Genomic DNA, 17,784 nt, shown 5'->3' on the forward strand with positions numbered 1-17,784 from the left:
TTCTAAAGAAGTGCAAACTGTTTTTTCAAAATGTTACAGGACTTTTACTTTCAACTTTCTCAGACTTAAGTAAACCAATTCCTTATTTTAGTTTTTGTACTGGGTATTAATCTAATTTTCTCTGCCCCTAGCCTTATTCTCCCACATACTTCAGGCTTCCTCTTTCCACTGTTCCTTTTTTTTTTTTGGTCTTAAAGAACCTTTAAAAGGAAATACTAAGGGGATGATCTATTGCATCAGTGTGAGAAATCTGTAGCCTGTACCTACTTATTTATCCTCTGAGACTGCCTTGAACCAGCTATTCAGTTTTAGTAATACGGCTGCCAAAATTGATGGTTGTCTATAATTTTGAAATGGAAACAAGAAATTGCAGTGTAAAACAGGTTTAATAAAATTAATTAAACTCCTGCAAAAACTAAAACAAAACTTCTTAAAGTCTTCCGTGTGCTTTGGCCTCATCAATTTTCTAGAACTGTATCATTTCATCCCTAGTTTACTGTAATGTTCAATGTAGGCCCTGGTTATCAGAAAATTGTTTACTCCTATACTAGATTGGAGTCTACAGGGAGTCCTTGACTTATGACCATTTATTTAATGATCATTTGAAGTTACAATGGTGTTGTAAAAAAGGCATCTTACAACTAGTCCTTGCACTTACTACTGTCACAGCATCCTCATGATCACATGATCAAAATTTGTCTGCTTGGCAACTAGCATATATTTATGATAGTTGCAGCATACTGGGTCATGTGATTGCCATTTGCAATTTTCCTAGCTGGCTTTCAACAAAGTCAATGGGGAAGTCACATTTGTTTAACAACTGGGTGATTCACTTAACAACTGCAGCAAAAAAAGATCATTGGGCATGATTCACTTAACAACTGCCCCACTTAGTAATAGAAATTCAGGTCCCAATTTGGTCATAAGTCAAGTAAAGCATTGGGAACCGTTCTTAAGATTGTTAAGCATAAAATCCTATGGCAGAAAATCACTGTAGCAATTTCATGAGTTTTACTCTTGCCCCTGAGACCATGTTTGTCCTTTCCACAGCTGTGTTCAACTGAAAAAAATTCAGGCCAAATTTTTACAAATGCTTCTCTCAGAGGCAACTTGAGTTCTTTAATGCAGCTTGGTGCTTAGAAACCAGTTTGATTAAAGTAGAGACTAGGGCTTGGATTTCCAAAATCAAGTTATGTCTGCGAAAATGTATTTCCTTCTTAAAGACTTGACCTCTTTAATATTACATGACATCTTCTGCAGTAAATCTTGAGCAAGCCGAAGAGATTTTTTTTCATTTGGTGATCTGGCCATTTTTCTTTTTGGGGCATAATGAAGGCTTTTCTATTGTCAGAACAAGAAACCCCTATAGAAAAGTGTGTCAAATCTGTTCTAAAGTGCAAATATAAACTTTGGTCTCTATTTTCCTTATAGCAATTAACCTATAATTGTGCCTTGGTTACAGCTGAACTGCTAAGTTGTTAGGAAGAGAAACATGAAAATGCTGTAGCCCTCCTCCAACCAGCCTTATGGGAATGGTTATAGATGGAGAAGTTATGTGGTAACTTTGTCCAGACATGGTTAAAACAATTTAATGAACAATGCCCTTTCATCAAAACAGCCACCAGAATAGAATGTTCTTTCATGAGGAAAGAATACATATTCTATCAGATGTGCTGGGAACATGGTCTTGCACTTAAGTTCTAACAGTAATTTCTTCTGTTGGCTAAATTTATTTCTAATAATTCTGTTCAGGTGTTGATACAACAACTTCCAACTCTTTCTACACTAACGGTGGTTTTCGTCCTTAAGAGTTTCTTGCAATGGCATCTCCTTTGTCTTTTTCTGGCTGAGAAGCATGTAAGGCAGGAATTAAAAATGGTATAAAAAGTGTTATTCTGGTAGTCTTAGATTTTTGGCTGTTCCATTTAATGATAGTTTAAAGTTACCACAGTCTCAGAAAAAGTGATTTATAATCTGCCCTCGTAATTTATGAAAGTTGCACCACTCTCACAGTCATATGATTGCAATTTGGGCAACTGGCTCGCATTTATGACAGGTTGCAGCATCCTATGGTTATATGATCACAATTTATGATCTCCCCAGCTGATTTCTGACAAGCAATGTCAATTGGGGAAGCTAGTTTCCCTTAACAACTGTGTGATGCATTTAATGATCATCGTAGTATTGGAGTCTGGTCATATGATAAAATTGGCTTTATAACTACACTGACTTACGATAGAAATTCTGGTCCCAACTATGATAGTCAATTGAGGACTAGAAGTAGATCAGTCTAAACATGCACACAAAAAAAGCAGCATATATTAAATAATCTGAATTATCATTACTTGAGGAGATAAAGTCTGTTTGTCTGATAAGCACCTCTCACTACACAAATAAAGACCATGATACCATCACTGTCCAGATCAGTGGCTTTCATGTCCCTTCTATTATTGTTGCCCTGGAGCTACAGGTTTTGTATAATTCTTAGCTGTTTGCTGAAGTACCTATACAACAAGATGATTAATAACCAGTGCCTTTTTCTGCCAGAAAGAGTAAGTGTACAAAAGAACAATAACAGGTAATCCCCGGTTACGAGCGTTCCTTTAGCGAATGTTCGAATTTACGCGATAGGTTTCCCTTACTGTTTGTGAACAAGGCCTGAAACTACGCATCTTGCAGTACCACGTCAGTTGTTCGATCTTATGAATAACTGCAGAGGCTCTGCAACTTTGTCCTTCCCCTCCGACATTCTGTTTGGCCCTCCATGGGCCTCCCCTGGCCCATTGCAGGCCAAAATGGAGCTTCCGGAAAGACACATGCGTTATTGTGTTAAATGAGGTGGCACTACAGACAATCAGAATAAATGCTGAAAAAATGAAAGTTTTTAGCAAGAACAAGTCCAAGTGCTACCAAATATATAGGAAAAATAAGTAAAGAACTGGAAGAGATGGAACATCTATTATGTATTTGGACAGAAGAGCAATTGAAGAAGAGATCAGTGTCAAGATTTATCATAATAAAAGAGGAAGTGTTAGCAGTATCTGCAGAACTCAACAACAACAAAAGGCAGAAAAGTGAAGAAGTGCCTTCCTCAATTATAGCTGCTATCAGGATTATTTAGTAATGTTTGGGTTACAAATATGTTTTCATTTGTGAGCTGATTGACCCCTCTATTTTTCCCATAAACACATATTGCATGATTTTGCATGGCATGAGGATTTTTGGAAACACAACTATTGCGCTATAGCGTTGTGCTGAGGAATTCTGGGACTTTAAGTCCACAAGTTTTAAAGTTGCTGTCTTATGGTTCTTTGTTAAAAAAATGTTCAATAAAATTTACCTAATCGCTCTCTCCCTCCCAATAATTACACACACAGAGACATACATCTTTCTTCCAAATATGGTGTCAACTGCTGCTCTGTCATGGATGGCCGCCTTAAGAGTCACAAATGGAACCCTCTTCTTCCAACGGGACTATTGATTTGCAAAGCTGTCCATTCCTGAGCTTCAAAATAATTTCAGCACAAATGCTTTCAACCCATGACTGTAGAAAATTGATTTTTCAAAATCTAGAAAGATGGGGGAACTCTGGCTAGTGTTGCTGCAGAACCTTTGGCTTTCGGTGTTTTAAATTGCTTTCTCCCTTCTGCTTCTTCAATTTAGGGTCTTGCTTAGAAACTTAGTTCCTGCCTTCATCACTGTACCCAGCTTTTTGGTCCATAGTTATACCTGTTTTGAAACAGGTAGGTTAGCCGGTGACCTGGCAGGACTCACTGTGACTCATCATAAAGCAAAAGTAATGAGTGACTGCTTCCATATTTAAGAAAAGGAACCTCAAAAATGATGATTTATTTCATTTTCGGATTTGCGTTCTGCCTTTTCAACCATAAAAAAACCTCAACATGACTACATAACTCTAATCCTCCTACTAAAGAAAATGCCAAACATAAAAACAGTTAAAACCAAAGCAAATTAACCCTGGCTAAAAATATAATTGGTGTTACTTTTAATTTAAGAGTACGTGTAGTCCTAGGCATAATTAGAGAATTAATTCTCAATGAAGTGGGGTTTACTTCACGGGAAACACATCAACTCTCCTGCAGAGTACATTGCTCTAATCAGAGTGAGTTTCAACCCTACACTCGTTTACTCAGAAGCAAATTTGGTTTCATTCAAAGGGGTTTATTCTGAGACTTGCAGATCTTGTCATCCTTACCTCCCAAATTTAGGAAGCTTTGTAAATTAGGACCATACTCAGCTGCTGAATCATCTGAAAGTAGAAGGTTTTATTGGGGCAAATAGTGTGAAGTCAATCCTTTCTGCCTAGTTGTAGGATACAAACCAGTCCTATTTCACATTTCCTACATCTAGAAAACTATAACACTGTTTGACAAGAAGGACTGTTGGCTGAGATTTAATTTTTGCTTGTTCAAGGCATCTACTGTTTCTTTGGAAAAGCTTTGATGCTATTTTTTCCCCACTAATAATCCAACTCCCCCTGCAAACACTAATAGATACCACCCCAAAGCCCTGGAGGTACAAAACTTGCCACTGAACTGAAATTATACTATAATTATATTATACATTAATTAACTAAATATTAATATATAATTTATATTAAATTCACATATGTTCACCTTACAAATTGCACTCTAATTCAATTTAACTTAATATTTGTCCCAGTACTATTCTCTTTTTTGTGGTATGGCTGCCAGTGGCCATTAACATTTCAATCTTGGATCTGGGCCTAACAATGATTGTGTTACACCCCACAGCTCTAGGAGGTTTAACAATGCTTAAGTGCAGCCCCCCAAATAATGTACTTTTCAGGAAAAAAAATACAAAGATTGATTTTTCTCTTCACAATCCTCTACAAACTGGCAATTGCCTGTCAAATCTTAATTTATTATGAGAGAAGTTAGCAAAAGAGAAAGGAGTTAAATCCATCTAAGTATTTGGAATCTCTGTTCCTATTGGCCACAATTTTATTTATATATAAATAAAACAGCAATGCAGCTCACCAGCTCAAATCCCCCTGCAACACAGACTAAACTGAGCACAACCAAGCCCCCACACAAACAGGACACACCCCCAGCCAATCAGAGCACAAAAAAACCCCCATCCAATCAGAGCACAGCCAAGCTCCCACCCAATCAGTTCAAACCCCCACTAGCAGTTAAAAGGAAGAAACAGCTGCAATCACACATTGCTCCCAGAAGCACGAAGCTGAAGCCTGAAGATGACGAATGAGACTTCGTCGAAACGTCGCCAAGACGCTTCCAATTTTACACGGGAGAAAACCCGAACAACCAAAGACCTACATACAAACACCAGTGAAAACCTCAGAAAACAAACAAATAAATATATAAATATAAATATAAATATAGATAACCTGGGTTGATTTGAAAATGAACTGTAAATGGTATGAATTCTTAAGTAGTATGTGTGTGTGTATGTATGTGTGTGTATGTACGTATGTATGTATGTACACACACACACACACACACACACACACACACACACACACAAACTTAAGAATTCATATCATTTACAGTTCATTTTCAAATCAACCCAGGTTATCACATGAGGCACAAACCACCAGGCTCAGGTGATCTTATATTGACAAAGACTCAACTCTCTGAAAAAGGCTCTAATACTGGGAAGATGAAAAGTAAGATTATATAAACTAGCAACTTATATATAAATCAACGGTTAAAACATACGATATAACATCGTAAAATATCAGCTGTAAACATACAAATATGTGAACATCTCTGATAAAAAAACAAAAATAACATCCAGTAACATTACAGTAATTAATTTTCTCAAATTATAAATAAAATCTCCACACTATTAACTAACTAGGTCAATGTGGCAAAGAGGCAGATTAAGACATCAAAATGCTGAATGCCTGATGTAGAAAATATCTGAATTTATGAGACTGAATATTTTGCACTGGAATATAGTGCATTAATGTTGAAAAGGGAAAATCAAATACAGGAATGTTCTAAAATGACCTTCCTCCAAATTTCATTTCAGCACGATTCTAGGATCCTAAAATTTCTGTTTATTGGAGAAAATTTCTTTAAATTTAAAAAAAAACTAGTTTATGAAATTGAACTGATGAATTTATTTTGTGATTTTTCTGAATTTGTGTTTTTTAAACACAAATAGCATTTAAACACAAATAGCATTTAAAACATGAAAGGGGTATTGGTCTTACCTGACACACTCCTTCTCCTGGTGGTAGAGACAGCAGCCAGGAATGGGTTAACTCCGTCTGTCAGCTGATAGGACTGACAGCAAGTTGTTATGCCACACCTCCTCCTCTTGCTTCCCCAGCATTTTGACGAAGGCGTTGATGCAGACTGACATGTCGAGCTGTGAAAACAAAAATCTCATCCCTCCCAGGCCCAGGCCCAGGCGCCAATCTAAATGGGTCTGGCTGCTGTCTCCACTGCCACGAGAAGGAGCATGTCAGGTAAGACCAACGCCCCTTCTCCATAGTGGTGGAGACAGTAGCCAGGAATGGGAGATACTAAAGCTGGCTGTCCTATTGGGAGGGCACCAACATCCCCTGCTCCGCGTGAACCTTCTGGAGTACCCACTTTCCAAAAGCTGCTTTAGCCGAAGTGTAAGACCAGGTAGCGGCTTGGCAGACCTCCTCTAAAGAGGCCTTCATAGCCCATGCCACCATGGTGGCTGCGCTCCTGGTAGAATGGGTGGTAATGTGCCTCAGACCAGTAAGGCCTGGATATCATAGGCCTTAGTGATACATGCCCTAATCCTTCTCCCCAAGGTCGAGGAAGTAACCGTTACCTAGTGTGGCAGGTTGGAAGGAGATGAAAAGGGATTCCGTCTTCCTTAGGGAAGAGGTCCTTCTGACATATATGTGGAGAGCCCTCCACACATCCAAGATATGCCAAGTATGTTCCAAGCAATGGACAGGTTCAGGATAGAAATTAGGTAGTACCAGTTCCTGAGCCCTGTGGAACCATGTGTTTACCTTGGGAATGAATGTTGGGTCCAGGTGTAAAACCGCTCCAAGGCGGTTGATGTGGGATTTGGTGGCCACATTGTCCGTCAAGACCAATATGTCTTGGCCCGAATCCACGTCCTTGAAACGCCTGAGAGCCAAGTATATCACCCGGAGCTCCAAACAATTTATGTTGTGGCTCAGATCCTCCTGAGTCCACTGTCCCTGAGCCATGCGTAATTGGAGGTGAGCTCCCCAGTCGAATAGGGTGGCATCTGTTGTCAGTATCAGTTGATCTGGTTCTGTGAACCTGCAGCCTTTGGAGATGGTGCGAGAAGTCCACCATTTGAGAGAAAGGAGAACCTCTGGTGGAACCTGCACTCTGGTCGTGGATGTGTTCCTGTGGGACCTCTGATATGGGAGGAGGAATCACTGTAGAGTCCTGCTGTAAAGCCATATCCCTGGTGTAATGGCGATGCAGGACACCATCTTTCCCAGAAGCTGAGATAGCAGACACAATGGTACAGATTGCTCCGTCATGATGCATCTTGCCAATTCTCTTAGACTGGATTGGTGCTTCTGGGAAAGGTATACCTTGGATTCCACCGTATCTGTGGTTGCTCCCAAATGGAACAGTCAAGTCATGGGAACTAGATGGCTTTTGGACAGATTTATAGAGAAACTGTGGTCTTGTAGAACCTGAATCATGGTATTCAGATCCCTCCTCGCCTGGGTTTCCGAACTGAACTGAATAAGGATGTCGTCCAGAAAAAACTGGATCCTTATTGATAGAGTCCGGAGATGGCCCGCTAGAGCAGTCATCAGCTTGGTGAATACCCTGGGGGCGGAAGACAGACCGAAAGGCAAAGACCCAATACTGCTAGTGTTCCCCACATAATGAAAGCGGAGAAACTGTCTGTGGGCGGGTAGGATGGGGACATGAAGGTACACTTCTGTCAGGTTCACTGATGTGAGGAAGTTGCCTTTTCTGATGCTCTCTAAGATGGTCTGGAGAGACTGCATCTTGAATCTTCGGTAAACAATCTTGATAGTTCAGAGCCTTGAGGTTGAGAATTGCCCTCCACCCCACCAAGGGCTTCTGTATTACAAACAGTCAGGAATAAAACCCTGGTTGCTCCCCTGGAATCTGCTGAATGGCTTGAATATCCAGAAGTTGTTTTATGGCCGATTCCATGAGGAGCCGTTTTGTCTGATCCCTTGACACAGGCAGCAGATGAAAAGCCTTGGGGGATTGGAGAGGAATTCCAGGGAGAGGCCCGACCTCACCATCTCCCTGACCCAAGTGTTCGAGGTGGCATCCTCCCACTGGCCGGCAAATAATGACAGACGGTCCCCTATGGGAGGGTTGGACAAGCAGTCATTTTGAGCGTCGAAAGGAACAACCCCTCCCACCCTGAAAGGACCACTTGGGTGGGTACCTTTGTCCTTGTGTGCCCTGCCTGTCCTGCAGTTGCCCTTGTCTGGAGGGAAAGGGCCTTTGTGAATTCAGCATTCCAAATCTGCTGTCCAACACTCAAAAGGAGGAGGGACGAAAATAAGGTGCCAGGCGTGACTCTGCCTCAGGACATGCTCGGCTGAATTTTGTGTTTGTCCCTGGACTCGACTAAAATAGGGTCCAGGGAGTATCCAAATGATTTATCCCCGGCATATGGGGAAGATGCCAGCTGCCACTTATTCCTGGCATTGGCCTGCCACTGGCGTAGCCATAGGAGACACCGAGTTGCTACTGAGGAGCCGATGGCTTTGGCCACAAATCTAAATGAATTCAGCATGGTATCTGCTGAGAATTCCATCACGTCCATTATTTTATTGAGGTTTTGGTGGGTCCTTGTATTGGTAGTAGCAGTCATTCTTGCAGTTGCCTCATCCAGAGCAGTGAAGCCCTATTAAAAAATGAGGCAGCCGAGGATGCTTTAATGGCCCAGGCCACCTCCCCAGGTCATTGGTGAACCTTTACCAACGATTGCTCTGATCTCTTGTCCTCAGGACGAAGGTTTTCCTCTGGGGATCCTGTTGAGACAGAATGCGAGGACAGGGCCACCAGTGCGTCAACAGTGGGGACTTGGAGGACCTTAGCAAGATCCATGCCCATATTGTAGACGTGCCTGTCCAGGCCACAGGGATTTGGTCCTGACATGGGAGAGGTTCACTGTCTCTGCACAATGTCTTGAAACAGTCTGGGAGTGGGGACCTCTTCCACCTCAATGGCAGGCTCTGCAAATAGGGGGTCTGCAGGGTCAGTCTCCCCTATTGCAGGATCTGGAGTTGCGTGGATGGGACCCAGCTGGGTAGTGGTCTTAGCTTTGTGGAGTAAAGATTTAAATAGCTGAGGGCAGAACAGTCCTACAAAGGAAGGCTGGTCAGGCATAACGCCTTCATCCTCAGACAAGTCTGTATCCTGTTGCATCTCCTCCCGACAGAGAGGTCTGGCTGGAAGAGGCAGCTGAATAGTCCAGATTCTGAGTTGGTATGGTTTCCCCCAACAATTGTGGCCCTTGATGATATTCCTGGGGCCTGGGGTAATCAGAGACCAATGATTCCGCCTGCTGTAGCAAGCCGTATTGCTTCGGAGATTAAGATCCCCATGCTAGCCGGGATTTGTGGGTCACAGTGCTGTTCCTGTGGTGGTGGGCATGAAGGTTGCCTCAGCCGAAGAACCCCTTCGTCTCCTAGGCTGCTCCCAAGTGAGCTCTGTTAGCCTGGATTCTGGCACACCGCCAAACAGCAATTTGCTGTTGCTGGGCATATCAGGGGCTTGCTCTATGGCACCATCTGGGGACCATGTTGCTGTGGGCAATTGTTCCTGAATATCAGACAATTCCAACTGCCATGAGGTAGAGGGCTGCTAAAGACCGACCCTGTACTTTGGAGGCCTTTATTTAACTTACCAGCCTCCTTTATGGCCTTCTCGATGGTCTTTTCAACGGCCTTGTGCTTCTGTGTAGTCTCCCATTCTGACGCCTTGGAGGCCTGTCTGGGTGGCTTGTCCGTGTGGGATTTGGCAGCCTTCCCTCGTTTAGAGGGCCTTGATCCCGTTGGGACCCTCTGCTCCTGGTGCCGGAAACCTGGTGAAGAAGCGTGGTACTTGAGCATTTACCGGGGAAGTGAACAGGCCCACAATCAATTGACCGAACCTCAGGGACATCTCCCTGAAGATGTCTGGGTGAAGCTTCCATTTGGAATGATCGATTGTGTTCCTGCTCAAACAGTCTGCCTGCACATTTGTTGACCCAGTGATGTGCTCTGCCCTTAGGGAGAGGAGGTGCCCCTCCATCCAAAGACCCAAGTGGCCAGCTTCACTCATGAGGGACCGTGAGCGGGTGCCCCCCTGGTGATTAATGTGGACCTTGGTGGCCACACTGTCGGTCATAATCAGGACATGGTGTCCTTGGACAATGTCCTGAAAGTGGCGCAAGGTCAGGTGTACTGCCCTGAGCTCCAGCCAATTTATGTTGTTCGCAAGCTCTGCATGTGTCCAACGACCCTGAGCCATGCAGGTGGGCGCCCCTGCTGAAGAGGCTGGCATCCGATGTAATTACTATCCTGCTGGGCTCCCTGAAGAGGCAGTCCCTGGACTAAGCTGGGGAGGTCCACCATAGAAGTGATTGCAGGACTGATGAGGTGACCTGAACCCAGGACTGTGAGTTGCTGCTGCGTGACTGCTGGAATGGGAGCAGAAGCCATTGCAGGGGCCTGGCGTGCAACCACGACCAGGGAAACTATGGAAATACATCTTCCCCAGCAGTTGAGATACGAAAGCAATGGGTACTGTGTGCCTCTCTCGCACTTGGTTCACAAGGGCCACCAAACTGTCCTGACGCTCTTAGGACAGATACACCTTGCTCAACTTGGTTTCAATTACAACTCCAAGGTATAGGATTTGAATGGTGGGCACCACTGAAATTTACTGAAAAGCCATGATCATGCAAGACCAGAATTGTCGTTTGTATATCCTCCACCACTCATGATGGAGAAGAGGCCTGGATGAGGATGTTGTCTAGATAGCACTGGAGCCTCACCAGGATGGATCTGAGGTAAGCTGCCAGTGCTGCCAATACCTTAGTGAAGCACCTGGGTGCTGAGGCCAGGCCGAAGGGCAGTGCCCTGTACTAGTAGTGACCTTTTGCATACTGAAATCTCAGGAACTGGCGATGGGCCGGCATATTGGCACATGGAGGTATGCCTCCATTAGATCAGTGAAAGCCAGGAAGTTGCCCTCCCGTATGCCCTCCAAGATGGACTGAAGGGAGCTCCTTTTGAATTTCCTGTAGACCAAATGGGTGTTCAGGTTTTTTAGATCTAGAATCTCCCTCCAACTTCCCAAAGTCTTTGGAACGTATGGAATAAAATCCCTGTCTCCTTTGGGACTGGCTCTATAGCCTGAATGTCCAAAAGGTGTTGGATGGCTGTCTCCTTGAGGCCTCATTTTATGTTATTTTTGGAGACAGGGCAACACACAAAGTGATTCGGGGGCGTGGAGAGGAACTCCAGTGTAAAGCCTAGCCTCACTGTGTTGAGTATCCATTTGTCCATCGTGGTCGCCTCCCATCGGGTTGCAAAGAGACCCAAATGGTTGCTGATGGGAGGGTTGGTCTGACAGTCATTGACTCTACGGAAAGGACGACTTCCTGCTCTATGAAAGGGCTGCCTGCTCTGAAATTATTGCCTGGGTTGGTTGTAAAATCCGGGTCTGTCTGGCTGATGGTCAGATCTTTGGTAAAAGTACCTCTGCTGTTGGGAAAAGTCAAGGTCATGAGACAGAAAGGTAGGCCTGCGGTAGTAGGGTGATGGGCGACGGTCCGCCCACCTGAGGGTGGAAGGCAAAACAAGGATTGGTTCCAAATAACATGCCACCTGAGTAAGGAGCAGAGGCAAGCCTCCATTTAAATGTTGCATCAGCCTGCCAGTGATGGAGCCACAACATCCGTCTAGATGTGACTGCTGAAGATAGGACCCTGGAGGCATATTTAACAGAGTTTAAGGTAGCATCTGCCAAGAATTGAGTGGTGGCTATTAATTTACTTACATCCTGGTGGAGCCGGGCCTGTGTGGTGATATTCTAGATTGCATCTGGCTCCGCCAGAGCAATGCGATGCAATTAAAAAATGAAGCAGCCATAGCCGCCTTGATTGCCCAGGCAACTGCTTGGTGTGTTTTAAACATGGCAGTTCTGATTTCTTGTCCTCAGCCTTCAATCCCTTTGCTATGTCTCCTGACAGGACGGCAGAGGGAGAGGCGAGGGCTGCCACTGGGCCATCCACCATTGGCAGCTGAAGTGCCTCAGAGAAATCAGAACGCCGGTCATTCCCACTTGGACTGGGGAATGACCCTGGGTGAGTCCATTGCTTTTGTACTACCTCCTGGAATAGCTTGGGGGTTGGAATCTGTTCCTGCTCTGCCACTGGCTCGGAGAAGAACCCTGTGCCTGGATCCAGAGGCCCCAAAGGTGTTTCTTATGGGGCTGTTTCTACTCCCAACTGAGCAGTGGCTCTTGCTTTATGCAGCAGAGACTTAAATAAAGCTGGAGAGGATAGGCCTGTAAAGCCTGGTGGGTCCGGAATTAGGCCCTCGTCCTCAGAGGTCTAACTCCTTATGGCTTTTTTCTCCCAGGAAGGATTCATCACATCCTGAGGATGGACTGGGAGAATGTTGGGCCTGCAGGGATGTCAGATCTGTAGGGAACTGGGCCTGCCAATGTAAAGGCATGGATGGGTTGGATGCCCAGGATGCAGGGTGGTGCTGTGGTTGTAACCCAGCAGAAATGCCATGAGAGATGGCCTGGGAGATAATAAACTATAAGCTTTCTGGTAAATCAGCCTCCAGACTCTCACTAGGGCGTAGGTCTTAAGCCGTGGGCATCAGGCGCATAGTTTCCACTAATAGGAGGCTGCTGACAGCTTGCTGAAGCAATGCAGGAGAAAGGATCAGTAATTTTCTCCTTGTTGCTATGTGGAGCTGTTTGATGGGATAACTCACCAGCGCCCTCTGGTGACCAAGACTGTGGAACCCGCTAGATAGCACTGACAGTGCAGGCAATAAAGGGCGGGAACTTTCAGAAGCTGGCAAGGAGCGATCTGAAGCCTCCCCTGCTCTGACTCAGCCCTGGAGATTTGTTTTTCTAGGGCTTTTTACCTTCTCCTGGCATCCTTCTTTTCTGCCTTTGAAGGTTTCTTGGCAGAAGGGGCTTTTGATCCCCATTTCCCAGCTGCAGGTCTGCTAGCCGCTTTTGCCCTGTCAGTGTTTTCCCCAGCAGCCTTGAGACGATCCACCATTTTTCTGTTGCAGCCTGGGACAGGTAGTGCAATCCTGACACAAATGCTGCTGCTGCAGTTCAAGAAGTATGCCTAGGTTCCCCGAGGCAGTGACTCTCACTGCTCTAGTGCAAACTGGGGCTGAAGGTGGTGGCGGCCATGCTGGACGGATCGGGTGAGCCAGGACACGCGCAGGCAGCTTCAGCTTGCCATACGGGCGGCAATGCCATGACGAACCCAGGGGAGCCAGCCAAGGCAGGGTAGCCTGGAGCCTGAAGGCAGTCGGTGGCTGTGCCAAAGCCCTATATTAGCCAGCACGATCTGCCTGTGACAGCCAGCATGCCAGCAGTGGGAAATGCGATCCTTCCGCGATCACACCAAACTGCTTGAAATATTGCTCAGATGTTACAGTGGGCTTTCATGGTATGGAGAGCTCAAGAATGATCAAGAATGTCCAGTCCAGTTAACCAGCCAATTTCAAAGCATCTCTCTCAGGCTAGACTGAGTTGAAAACTGGGGCCAAAGAGAGAGGCAACGGGGTGTGGCTGCAATTTGATGACTCAGGCTCTGGGCAGAAAGGACATTGTCAATCCCATTCTTGGAATCTCCTACTATCACACAGGAGAACTATCAGTAGCTTTCATACATCTATCTCTTACTTCCTGTGATATATTTGACGAAACTTCCACATCTGTGATTTTTCTTCTTATCGAGAATAAGAAAGGGCAGTTTGTGAGGAAATTATGACAACAAATTTAGGTGGGTTGGGGGAATCAACATATCAGATCTAAGGTTTTAGAGAAAATTAGATTCTTTGGGGACTAGACATGTTTTTAAGGTCCAACCCTATTTCTCCTCTCAGTTGTAGGTTATTATAATAGTATTGTCCAGAAATATTTGCTTGAGGCACTTAAAGAAAATTGGTGGAGACAATAATGAAAAATGTGCTATGATATCACAATGTAACTCTATCCTTGATGTTTGTGTCAGAACCTAATGCTGGTACTTAATGCAAAAGAAATACATGTTTTTATAGAAAATATGACATATGTCAAAAGAAATACAGACCATAATTAGAAAGGCAAAAGTGAAAAGGAAAGCAAATGTGTTATAGACCTTTTTTTTTTACTCTTTGAGTCAAAACAGTTAAGCCTCGGAGAAAGCAATCTAGAAATTATTGGAAATTACAAATGAAATATAGAAGTAGAAAAGCATCCCCAATAGATTGGTTCCGATTGTCCCTTATGTATTATTAACTTGGAGAGGGTATATGTAGAGGTGTGTGAGCACAGCATGTCTATCTTGGAAAATGACAGATTGGAATATTTTTAATGTGTTCTGAAAATGTCAGTGGATGAATTTTCTAACACAAAAAAGCATCTCAATGACTGGGCACAGATAAGCAACTAGAGCATTTGGAAAAACAGACACATTAAAAAAATGTAATTCAGTCTTTGCTTGATTATCTGCGTTTCAACTGATCTCTAGAGAATATTTTTATTGTGCTGTGTAAGTTCTTTCTATTTCCAAATCTTCCCTCACACCTGCTTTTATTACATATAACAACTCTCCTCCTTTTTTAATATTGTCTATAGTTCAGTTATCTTTTCCACACAGGGTATAATTGGCATTTCAGACATAAAGAGAATCGGGAAAACTTTTTTGCCCTTGCATCTCAACTTTCTGGAGACCAACATAGAGCAAGATATATAAATACTATCCAATGCTGGAAGGAATTCTTTCACAGAAGATTACTACATTAGTATTTATAATTTAAGAGAGTTTGGGGTCTGAAGTTTTCAAGGACCCAAATATTCATATAATTTTTCATAATACTGAAATACTATAATTTATTGATGAGGAAGACTATTTAATAATAGAGGTGATGCTTGCAGCAGTTAGAAGGATAATGTATAATTTACAAATCAAAACATAGGTGGAATTCTAGTTTACTTTGAATACTAGGTATACTCTACATGGAAAAGACAGTTTCTAAGATTGTGAAATAGCTGTGAGATAAATAAGACAGCTTTGCTAAATAAAACATTAATATTTTTTTAAATTCATTCATTCATTCATTCATTCATTCATTCATTCATTCATTCATTCATTCATTCATTCATTCATCCATCATATTTATATCAATCCAAGACTGTTCATGGAAGAAACTGTTGACCATATCACTTGTTAAAGCAAATAATGTTTTGGCACATTGTCTATGATATATCCATGCAAATTGGTGTGGTACTGTCAGCTTTTAAGTGGCCAAAATCTTTCCACTTCACTTGTACTTTTAAAGCTACGTGAGACCATTATAAAACCTCTTTCTGTCAGTGTGTTTTATTTTAAGCCTCAATTATTACATGGTTTATTTGAGCTACTTTTAAAGGTAGATTTTAAAACAAAGCAGTATTAAAATATTATTTTCCCCTCCCCCAGGTTGTCTTGAGTACTATTTTAGGAGAAAGAATGGAATGCAAATATGTAATTTTAGTTTATTATCACAAGAACACATCAGGCCAAAAGTTTATTGTTCTGCTCATCATTATTTTATTACTAAAATGCCTATCAGAAGCAAGATCAGATTACATTTGCTCTTCCTGGTCTTGTTCCCCAGCAAATAGCATTCAGGAAGTTATTGTATCTTACACTGAATTCAACAGATAATTCTCAAGAATTAGACAAGACTATCAAGGGCTGATTATGAAAATATCTTACATCTTTCCTTATTGAAATGTCTAGGACTGCAATTCTATCTTCTAAAAATGTTCTCCAATACAACTATTTGTGTAATAAACTCTAGAGATAGTAGTAGTTGTTGACTCCTAACCCTTAGCTATATGGCTTATAGCTCTAGACGTGGGAGGCAGGAAGAGAATGTTTTCAGGAAGACATGGAAACTCCACACTCCTGCACCAACATCTGGCAACAATATAAAGCAGGACAAAAAGCAATGGAATTTCCTAGGACCTTCAACACACCTTTCAAAGCTGCATTTTTCTCAATATAAAATTGAACTATAATAAAGATAATTCTAAAATAAACCAACAATAAGAAATACAATGTCATTGAACTCTCTGTGGATAAGAAACTAGCATAAAATATGCTTCCTATAGATAGAAAAAAACACATATGTAGACCTTTTTGTGGCGTTACTTCATAATCGATGCCCCACTATTGAAAAAGCTACTGATGGAGGAGATGCCTTCACTTCAATGGTTGATGATACTACCATACTATTGATCTTACTATATACAGAAGGAATATAATGGGAAGGCTGCATCTTGATTTCAGCTCAGAAATACTGTGTTTCTCCAAAAAGACGAACCACCTTGAAAAGAAGCCCTATCACATTTTTGAGCACATGGAATCAAATTAAGCCCCACCCACAAAATTAGCCCTAATTAAGACCCCGTCCACCCCGGGGTGCAGGGGTGGGGCAAGGCACATAGGTAAAAAAATAAGCTAAGGTGGGGATGGGCGGGAGGTGGAGCTGCCCTACTTACCAGGCCTCGCACACCCCAACACTTGCCTCACCTTCTTCTGCGGCCACTTCTTCTGCAGCCGCTTCCTGCCACTCGTATGCATCGCCCCGTCTCCATTTCACCTTCAAATGTCTGCCGGCAGGCCGATGTGTGTGAATGGCAGCAAGAGTCTGCAGAAGAAGTGGGCCAGCAGTGGGGTCCTGCTGGATGGGGCTGTTGGTGCCAGTGCCGCAAGGTGAGTCAATAATTAGAACCCTCCAAAAAGAAGGCCTAGCCATTTTTTTTTGGGGGGGGGGTGTCAAAAGAAAATAAGACCTGGCCTTCTTTTTGGAGAAACACAGTAAGTAGTACATCCAAAATATAATGCTGTATCATGCAGCTCTCACTACTGTGCTCTTGCATAAATTTCTGGACAGCTTTCAAGAATGACCCCATGGAAAGCAGAGGCCAATATTCTGCAAACAGTAATTTTCCTTTCTGCTTGGAATAAGATACTTTGGAAACATTTTCTATTAATGAAAGAAAAAACAGTATGTTTAAAAAAATCTCTAGTATATGGTGACAAGCTAAACCACAAAAGCTGTTGTGAGCTGCCAATATCTACATTATAAAGTTCTGTAGTTATTTTTTTGCATTATTTAGCATCCTTGAACTTGCCTCCTCTCCATCAGCTCTACATTAAGTATGGATAACCAGGCATTTATCTATGTCGCATATGATGGGATCAGTGGAAAATTTCAGATGCAGAGATTGTTCCTCTGAGGAAGCTGTAATGCTTCATGAGATGTTGTCCTGACATTCCAATCAAGAAACATCGTCAAACACAGAAGACTAGACTCATTCAAGAGTATATAGCATTGTAAACCTTTGCAGTCTAAAAATAAACCCCTCAGACTTGAAAATGAATTGTGACCAGAACTATATTAATGCCTCTGACTTAGTCATAACATCTTTGTTTGCCTATGGCCTAGTATGCTTGAAAAGCACACCCATTACAAGATGTAAACTATTCTTTATGTTTAATGTGTTGTGCCAACACTGCCAAATTCAA

General features: G+C 42.8%; 1 protein-coding gene and 1 long non-coding RNA gene across 4 annotated transcripts in view; both read right to left on the reverse strand.

Moving 5' to 3' along the window:
- The window catches only part of RNLS (renalase, FAD dependent amine oxidase), a 156,647-nt gene that overhangs the window by 62,718 nt on the left and 76,145 nt on the right, over positions 1–17,784 (reverse strand). The window lies entirely within an intron of this gene.
- Positions 1–17,784, reverse strand: part of LOC131200886 (uncharacterized) — a 63,296-nt gene that overhangs the window by 8,030 nt on the left and 37,482 nt on the right. The gene's annotated exons all lie outside the window — the stretch shown is intronic.

This window comes from Ahaetulla prasina, chromosome 6 (assembly GCF_028640845.1).
Source record: "Ahaetulla prasina isolate Xishuangbanna chromosome 6, ASM2864084v1, whole genome shotgun sequence".
Taxonomy (NCBI): domain Eukaryota; kingdom Metazoa; phylum Chordata; class Lepidosauria; order Squamata; family Colubridae; genus Ahaetulla; species Ahaetulla prasina.